The sequence below is a fragment of the Cajanus cajan genome, chromosome 6, assembly GCF_000230855.2.
Source record: "Cajanus cajan strain Asha chromosome 6, NIPB_CcT2T_4, whole genome shotgun sequence".
Lineage (NCBI taxonomy): Eukaryota > Viridiplantae > Streptophyta > Magnoliopsida > Fabales > Fabaceae > Cajanus > Cajanus cajan.
Genome location: NC_138522.1, coordinates 49,815,317 through 49,825,109, shown reverse-complemented (window position 1 = coordinate 49,825,109; position 9,793 = coordinate 49,815,317). Strand labels below are relative to the sequence as shown.

Here is a 9,793-nt window from a genome sequence, read left to right as displayed (position 1 = left end):
TATAAACTCGGGACAAATGCCCTTATGAATAACAATCATTACCTAACTTCTTAATTAGTTTGTTCAATAAAAAAGTGATGTGTTTGGAAGAGAGATTGAAAGAGAGACGATGTCATGAGCTCCTTTCCAAAGCAAACAATTAATTAAGCAAAAATTCCTTTAAGTAATTTAAGTTTTTTTTAATTATTTTTTTTTTGCTTTTTATCAATATCATTTTTTTAATAAGTTCTTAAACATTAGTTAGTCCAGCTTTCGTAATTTTTTAGACGGGTCAAATATTTGTATTAAGAGCACGCTCCGAAAGTGGTGCCATAAAAAAGATATAGGTCATCAAAATAGACAACGAGTCCATAAGCTCCCGTGATTGTTTGAAAGCATACGGATCCAGTTTTTTTTTTTTTTTTTTTTTTTCTTTTATAAATATTATTGACTCTTTCTACCTGTTTATGTCAACGGAGAAGTACTAATATGCCCTCAATGTTTTTGAACCGACCAATATACAAGTCACAAAATCAATATATCTATGTGTAATATGAGTAAATTTTATAATAATAGATCAAAAGTTTTTGATGTTATCACTTTCACTTCCCATGCATTTCCGAGTCTCTTGTCATTAAGGACCAGAATTCACTTTCTTGTGATTTAAAATCTCTGCATCATTGGTGTACACGTGTTACCTGAAATTAAGAAGACCTAATTCCATGCACGACCCTGAAAATTTTAATTTACATCCTCAAGTTCACTATCATCATAAAAATAACTACTACTCTATCCTATGGTGAGTTGGTTCAAACTTTTGTTTAATCATAACCGAAGAACAAAATGGATTGTAGCCGCCATTGATATAGTGATCGTATAGATAATGGATAAATGGCACGTTAACAAAACAGAAATTCTAGGCTAGTGAATATATTGGCATAATATTAATTAGAGGTTGAAGTTAATTAAATCCTGTAATGGGAAGTGGCAGTGTGATTGTGTCAAGTGTGTGGCCCACCACCAAAGAGACATGAGCTCAAAACCCAAAGAAGTAGAGCCATGTTAACTTATTGTCAACGTCATACTCTACGATATCCCCAACGTGCTCTGAATATTTTTATTATAATTATTATTATTCGATCAGACTAGTACAATAAAGTAAAAGTTGGCCCTACCGCGTCTCATACAATACATGATGCACTGTTATCATCCCAAGGCAAGGTGCTCTGACACTCCTTTTACGCTTCTTGCGATCAACACGTTTTAGAACTTAGACCTAGCTTCAAATCAAAATCAAAATCCAAATCCAAACCCATTACTTAACTTTCCTCGTACACCACACAACCTTATTATATATATAACAACACTTGCTCGTCCTCTTTTAACGCCGCCAATTCCATTCATTGAGAGACACAATTAAACACATATAGATGTATAGACATGGACATGGAGAAGCATGCCATGGATGGTGGTAGTGATTCTAACACTAGTCCATCTTCTAGTGTTAATGAAAATAAGAACAAGGCATACAAAGGGGTCAGATTGAGAAAGTGGGGGAAGTGGGTTTCTGAAATTAGGCTTCCGAATAGCCGTGAACGCATATGGCTAGGGTCTTATGACTCACCTGAAAAGGCTGCACGAGCCTTCGATGCTGCACTTTACTGTCTACGTGGACGCCACGCCAGCTTCAACTTCCCCAACACACCTTGCAACATGGAAATCAATGTGGCTGTGCCTCTCACCCCACAAGAGATTCAAGAGGTTGCTGCTAAGTTTGCAAACCAGGACCCACTGCTACCAAAGCCTCTTGATAATAATATGAATCAAGAACGTAGTGATGGTTGTGGTGCTAGTTCATCACTTGGATCCAAAATATCTTAACCTGAAGAGAGTAGTAGTACTTATAATACCCCCACCACTACCTCCTCATGTTCTACTACTATGTATGAGTGTGATGGAACGGTGCAAGTGGACCATGGGGACATAATGGATTGGACATTCTTGAACGTCTTTGATTACTCCAATGAGGTCGTTCCTGTTGTCTCCGACTATGATCTCTACTCGGAGCTAGACAACATGCACTCAGGTGAGTTATTGTATTCCACTATACCCCCACCCCCTTTCGAGAGTACCCAAGGATTTATTGACCCTGGTCATGATCATTATCATGATGATGATCCTTTTTCTCACCAATCATTCCTTTGGAATTGGAACTTTTGAGTCCCTCCTTGCCATATTATTTATTATATATACCTAGTAATTACTTCCCAGCCTACATATATAGAATAAAAAACACAAACTTGGTCTTTTTGTGTGTATATATATATATATGGTGTTGTTTCTAAATAACAATAACAAAGGAAGGACATGGAAGTGGCTTCAAGTGTGACGCAGGCTATGGCAGACTATAAATCCCTTACACAGTGTGACAATTAAGGCTTTTCTAGTGCTATCTATTCTGTAGATTGGCACGAGCTACCATCTAGCATCCATATGTGTTCCTCATCATGGAAATAAAATATATGTACTTTATAGGTTGTTTCGTGTATACTGGTTCAAGTATATATTTATACCTAAGTACAGATACGTACAGCTATTGATCTTTGATGTATTCCTTCTCCTTTTTTTTTTATAATTAATTTCTCTGTAAAATTAAATCTGAGTGGATATATTTGTAGCTGTAGTGCTTAATTTTGCTGTGCACAAAGTATAACAATGTAAAATAGTTAATTTTATGTGTTCTAAGTAATTGCATGTGGATATAAAAAGGGCAAGCAGCTTTAAGAACATTTGGGAATTTATATGTTTATCATGTATAAATTAAGCGTACAATATATAACTTAATTACTCTATTTGTGCTCTTTCTTCATTGTTAGGGATTTCTATATGATATTATCTAGGGTCTGTCTTTTTCATTCCCTCATCATAGATTTAAACAGTAGTAGTTTATTGTAATAACAGCTGGAAAACGTAACGTATTTTCAAAATGATCTTTGGTTTGCATACATATCTTCTTGAATCACTTTTTCGGGTAAATTATACTTGTTTGGGAAAAAGGAAGTTAGGGCCAGAAGATGTGTTAACACAAGTATTTTTCTTGTTTTATCATCTAAAGAAAGAGTTGTGAAAAAATATTATACCTGCAAAAATATCATTACTTTATCTGTTTATTTCATGCTAAGATTACGGTAAAATAATTTCTTTGGATTTTTTAAAATTTAAACATAAATTAGGGTTTTTCATTTTAGAGATTATATGTTGCTATTTGTACATGGAGTCCCCCTTTTTTTCCATATAGGTCGGATAAAATTGTCTGTAACCTACATGTAATTACCTACAATTATTATCTCTCTTATTTGTTATAAGTTACTCTTTAATTTTTATCTCACAATGATTTCAGCTTTAACATTTAAAAAATATTTTAAAATAAATTATATGTTCTTATTTTTCAAAATAATATTACTTTTTTTAATTTATCTTTTTATAATTATGCAACCATCACCATTAAAAATAGTATTTATGAATTTTTTTTAATAAAATAATATAAAAGTGATATATTTATTATTGTGCTTAATCTGTATACAAAAATCTTAAATTACAATCATTATGGGAATGATGGAGTGAAATTCATCCTAATTTGTATTTCTCTTTTATTTTCTCTATTAATCTGGCTGGCAACATCATTCATTAATATGGTTTACTTTTTGAAATGAGGCATCTTAAAGGGACTAATTGAATATATGGCAAACTATAAATTTGACATTGGAGGAATAGTACTAAATTGATTATAAATTGTTAATTACACAGAAAATTGGTAATTTTTTCCCTAAGGCTCCGTAGCTGCAAGTTAATTTCATTTCCTTAATCATATATATATAGTTGAAAACCTAGTATGTATCATTTAAATTTATCGTTCTTTAACCGCATGGTTGTCCATTTTCATCTATTCATTAACAGCTTATGATATAGCTAGTTATTTATAAAGACGTCTAGTAAACACAAGAATATTAATAGATTCATTAATTATTGTTTGGGACACAAACCTTGAATTATTTTTTCCTGGAAAGAAACGTTAAGGTTTCTTATAAATGGGTACAGAGATTGAGTCCGATGATCTTGTTATTGTTGTCGTAATCGGGATTATAATTGTGAATTTTATAATTTTGTAAAATGAATAGGATATTTTTTAAGAGCAAAACAATTTTCTTTTATTAAATCATACTCAGTAATCTACAATATGTACTCAAACAAAGTATCAAAAATGTAAAGATTGTATATAGTAGCACAAATCACATACTTTAAAACACACCTAAACATCAAAGACATTAATGAATAGGATATTTGATTAGGATTTTCATTAAACAACCATAGTAAGTATAATGTTCTTAGAAAATTGCTAGTGATACTCTCTAGCATTCTCTTGCTTATATTCTCTATTATTGGTTGCAAATTCCAAGTTTTAGTGGGTCCTAACATTAAATTAGGAAGAAAGATTTATTAAATGAGATGCAAAACCTACTAAATTTGTGATTTCTAATAAATTTTAACTAATAATAAAATAGTGTGTTAGAAATAATGCCATCACTGTAAGAAAATTGACTTGTGGTGTACATAAACTATCACATTATAAGTAAATATTTATTTTACATTTATTCACAAATAATTGATCTGTTTATTATGTAAGTTATATAATAACAATTTTATAAGTTTTACCTATAATAAATAGTTGTAAGTACAAGCATTTGAATTTTTTTAATATCAAATATTTATAAGTAAACGTAATTTTTAATTTTACCTACGATCATCGTTTCTATAAGAATAAAACATTCGTAAATGTAAGTTACTTTCCTTGGAATGCGCTAGTTTTTCTCAATGTTCTTGATGAATTTTTAATTATTGACTGGGCACATTAGTTATGTTGTTAGTAATCGATTGAGCAAAAGAGTGGTGAAAATATATAATTCGCAATGAATATATCGTTATGAAAGTAGTAAGATTGACCACTGTTTAAAAGTATCGGAGTTTAATTTTTCTTAATGATTCCCGATGATTAATTAGTGATTTAAGTATAAGTATGACAGTCATTAGTTCTCGTTTCAGGAGAAAAACAAGAGCATTCAATTTTGAACAATTTATTTGTCATCAATCTTATTTTATGATCTCATCACAACATATAAATGCATATGCATCATTCTGTTTTGTCGTAACAATTTGAGTTCTCGTTGTGTACAATTTGTCACAACATTTTTTTCACTTATGACAATGACTATCACTACAACTGTTCCGCTTTAAATCGCAATATGAGCAGTAGTTAGTAATGATGTTGAATCAGTGAAAATAATTTTATATTTGTTTTATACAACAATTAAAATTTGTTGTCAAAAATTGACGGAATGATTTTTGTCTGCAATTTCTTTATTTCTATAACTTGTAAATAATTTTGTCTATTTATTTATCATATAAGTTACGAATGAAAACGAACTTTAGAGGATTTAAGAATAATAATAATCATAAATAATTGGGTAATGTTTTTCATAGTTCAAATTTATAAAATACTAATTAAACATCTTTTGCTTGCGTTACTTGACAGAATTTTAAAAATTCAATTACAAAACCGATCTCATAGAGTACTAACATATAATGTTTGTTTAGTGAAAATTATGTTTTATAATCATAAATTAATTTTTGATTATTAGATACATAAATCATGTTTATAAACAAAAATAAACATGATACTAATATATATACTCAATCCTTAATATCATCGCAAAAAATAAAAAAATATTTTATACTTTACTTTGTATCTTAAAATTAAAAAAAAAAATCAACATTCATTATCTATAAAATATCAAATTTAATTTAATTTAACCTTACAAAATGACATATAAAATAAGAAATTTCGGAGTGAGGTGGGAGAGAAGAAAACAGAGTTGAGGAATGTGGGTTGTGTTACTGTTATATAGGTGGGTGCGGGTTCTTAAAATAAATTCAAAGTTTCCTTTATGCCTTAAAATACTAAGAAAGAAAAGGGATATGGGTACCATTTGATGATAAAATTCATTTCATATGAGTATCTAGATTAGATTAATTTGAATTATTTTCCTCTTATAATTGCCTATATAATAGTTATTCACTTAGATTAGTTTATGGTTAAGTAGAATTTTTAATGATTCTCTGTGACTATATTTATTTCTCTTAACTAGCATTTTGCTTGGGAGCAAGTAAACTCGAGTTAAGGAGAATTTGATTCACTATTGGCTTAAATATGATTTTAGTCCCTCAAATTTAAGACAAATTTGTTTTTGGTCCTTCAAATTTAAAACTGTTATTTTTAGTCCCTGTAATTTTCAAAAATCTTGTTTTAGTCCCTTAGATCACTAATAACATATTTGAAAGTGGTTAATTAAGACAATTATGTAATATCAATCAAATTTAATATGATATTTTCACTAATAAAAATACTAATAAGTAGATTTTATGCAATAATATTTGATAAATTTCTTAATAAAATTTGAATATAAGGACTAAAATAAGATTTTTTGAAATTACAGGGACTAAAAACAACAACTTTAAATTTGAGGGACCAAAAACAGATTTACCCTAAATTTGAGAGACTAAAAACATATTTAAGCCTTCATTATTTTATTCATATTTTTGTTATTGTTTAAAAATATTTTTAGGATACTTGAGAGTATTTTCTTAGAAATTTAATTATTTTAATCTTAAATTTTTTTTCTATTTTTGTATTTATTATCTTTTGTTGGAAAAAAGAATCTCATCTTGAAGTTGAAGTTGATTGAGAGGCGGATTAGAATCAATTAAGGGGAAAAAAATGAAGAGTAATCATTAAAGCTATGGTTTTCTAAAAATTATGAGATCTAAATGTTTTCTATCATTTTCTCTTTTTTAAGGTGTATTTGTATTTCTATTGTTCCTTATGTCGTATATTTTGAAATATTTTAAATGGATAATTTATTTGTGAAATTATTTTAAATTTAAATTAATTATTTTATTAATTATAGGTTTTAAAATTTAATTAATATTAATTTTAATGATGTATAATAATTTAATTATTATAGTTTTAATTAATTTTAATTATGAAATATTTTAAAATTATCTTTTTAATTGTTGTAATTAATTATAGTCACAATAATTCGTATTTTCTTATATAAATACCGAGAATCAAAAATCATGTATAGAGTTTAGGTTAAGAACTTGATAGTTTTACATTCTTAATCTAAAACTGAGAAAATCATGTTATATTTTAAAAGATTTGTGTGAAAATCTGAAGATAAATCATTTAAGATAGATAGAGTGTATTGCATGTTTTAGAAGTTCAATTCAGTTTGTATTCTTAACATTATGATAACACAATTTAAACCAAATATTTTTTATTAATTGTGTTGTAATTCATTGTTCAATTTTTAAAATTTGTGTAAAATCAATTAAGACAGTAATTTTTAATTATCTATTAGGCTTAATAATCAAGGGTGAACAACGATCATCATTGTATGTTTATTAGTTAAAATTGGGTCTGCAGAAAAATTTAGTGTTATTGATAGGTTAAAGTCTAAGAGGTTCTTTAGGTTGTACATGTAAAGGAAGAAATCAATGAAGTGAACTTCTTGGTTATAAAAAAGTAAAGAGAGTTTAGGATCCTGGGAAGCCGTCTCAGGTCAGTTTTATTAAATGATTTGGAATCTATTTTCTTATTAAATTATTTAATTCTTCATTTTATATAGTTGCTTAACCAACTCTCTTTTTTCTTTATTTTTTTAACTAGATAAATGACTGGACCCAATAGGTTAAATTCATTTTAACCTCCAATAATCTATTTCTCCCTTTTTTTTATAGTTTAAATATATTTTTAATTTCTGAAATTTAAAATAAATTTATTTTTAATTTCTTAATTTAAAATTGATCTTTTTATTCTTATAATTTTAAAAAAATTATTTTACTATTTGTATATTCACATTTTTTTGAACATCACAAAATCGATATAGTTTCTTTATTAATGAGAATATAACATTAAACTTGGTTGATTTCATGTAATTATTTTAATTTGTCACTTTTAAATATGTTATTTATGATATGAGAAATTAAATATATTTTTTTAAGATTACAAAGATTAAAAAAAATTATTTTAAATTTAAAAAAATCAAAAATAAATTTACTTTTAATTTAAAAGATTAAAAATATATTTAAATTTTGTTTAACACTGTCAGAAGAATAGGTTACAAAATTATTGATTATTAAGCATTTCTCTGATGGCAATGACCATTCTAAATGATTTCTCATTCTCATTACTTTTTATATTATCAGAAAATGTATTAGTTTGTTTTTTTCCATAGAAAAGTCAAATAATTAATTTTGTATTTATACAGGTCCGTACCCTAAAGCCGTGGTCAAGATGCCAGTTTTTGTAAGGGTCGTGTTAAACCGCGGAGGCGACTTGAACGACAATGGAACAAGATGATGACCAGTAAAATTAAAGTCTCTCTCTTTTCTCATAATGGAATTAAGTAAACATTTTCGTCACTCATGTGATGTGAGCCCTTATATTATATCATCAATATCATCCTACTTTCAAACACATTGCATGGAGATCTTTTTAATTATAATTAGGGGTAAAAAAAATATTTTTTTATTTTTTATATTTTAAAAATAAAAAAATGGAAATAATAAAGTAAGTGTTTAGTAAAGAAAGTTTGAAATGAGTTCAAGGTGATTACAACAAATAAAATAGTATAAAATTTATGTATAAAAAATAGATAATGATTTTTATATATAGGTATAGATATTACAAAAAATAAATAAATATATATGTTGAAAAATTGGTCTTTTACCAACTAATTTCTCTCCTTAATTTTTTTAATTTATTTTTATATTGAAAAATTAGTTAACTAATAATCAATTTTTTAATTATGTTTTTTTTTTTACAATTTCATTTTTTTAATATTATTATTTTTATTAAATATATATTTTCTATTTAATTTATTAACTTAAAAAATAGTTGACATATAAATAAATTCATAACTTTTATTTTATAACTCAAAAATTTTGTAAGAAAAAATTATAAATAATTTAAAAATGCATAACTTCATTACGTAATACAAATTAAAAAGTACACATACAATACCAAAAAAAATTAAAAGATCAATTACATTGTCAAAATATACATAAAAAAAATATAGATAAATAAATTTCACATATATTTTGAAATTAAATTTATAGTGCACACAACTCATAAGTAAAAATAAAAATAAAAACATAGATAAATAACTTTCATACATACTTCCAAAATCAAATTCATAGGCAACAACTAATTAATGGCGTCTATGTTCACCATTACCACATGTGTTTGAGTTTGATAAAAACGACATGCATTTCTTAATGCAAGAGACACTTAACTCAAGTGAGGAACGACCAACTAAATGATCCATGGTCAGACTAGATGAAATGTGGTTTGATTATAGCAAATTCCAAAAATTACATTTGTCTTACTCACATGACATTACTACTTGTAAACATGCCCACCATGATTACATATCATACACTTATCTTGTTCACAAGTTGAAATATATCTGTAATACGTAAAAATGATTGTTTTAAGAGTTGCACAATAAACAATATTGGTCATAATATTATGAATCACAAATCTATCTCACTTCAAGTATGAAAAGAAATAAATAATACAAAAAAAGATTGTCTTAAATTCTTGCGTATACACATAAAAATGGATATAAGGTAACATGGTCAACTAAAAAGATGTTCCATGTGTAAGAATCCAAGTCATATAAAAAAATCTTATCGT

The 9,793-nt window shown here is 27.0% G+C and overlaps 1 pseudogene; it reads left to right on the top strand.

Moving 5' to 3' along the window:
- Positions 1-1,340: 1,340 nt before the first annotated feature.
- LOC109791370 (uncharacterized) lies at positions 1,341-2,712 on the top strand (annotated as a pseudogene).
- The last annotated feature ends 7,081 nt before the right edge of the window (positions 2,713-9,793 follow it).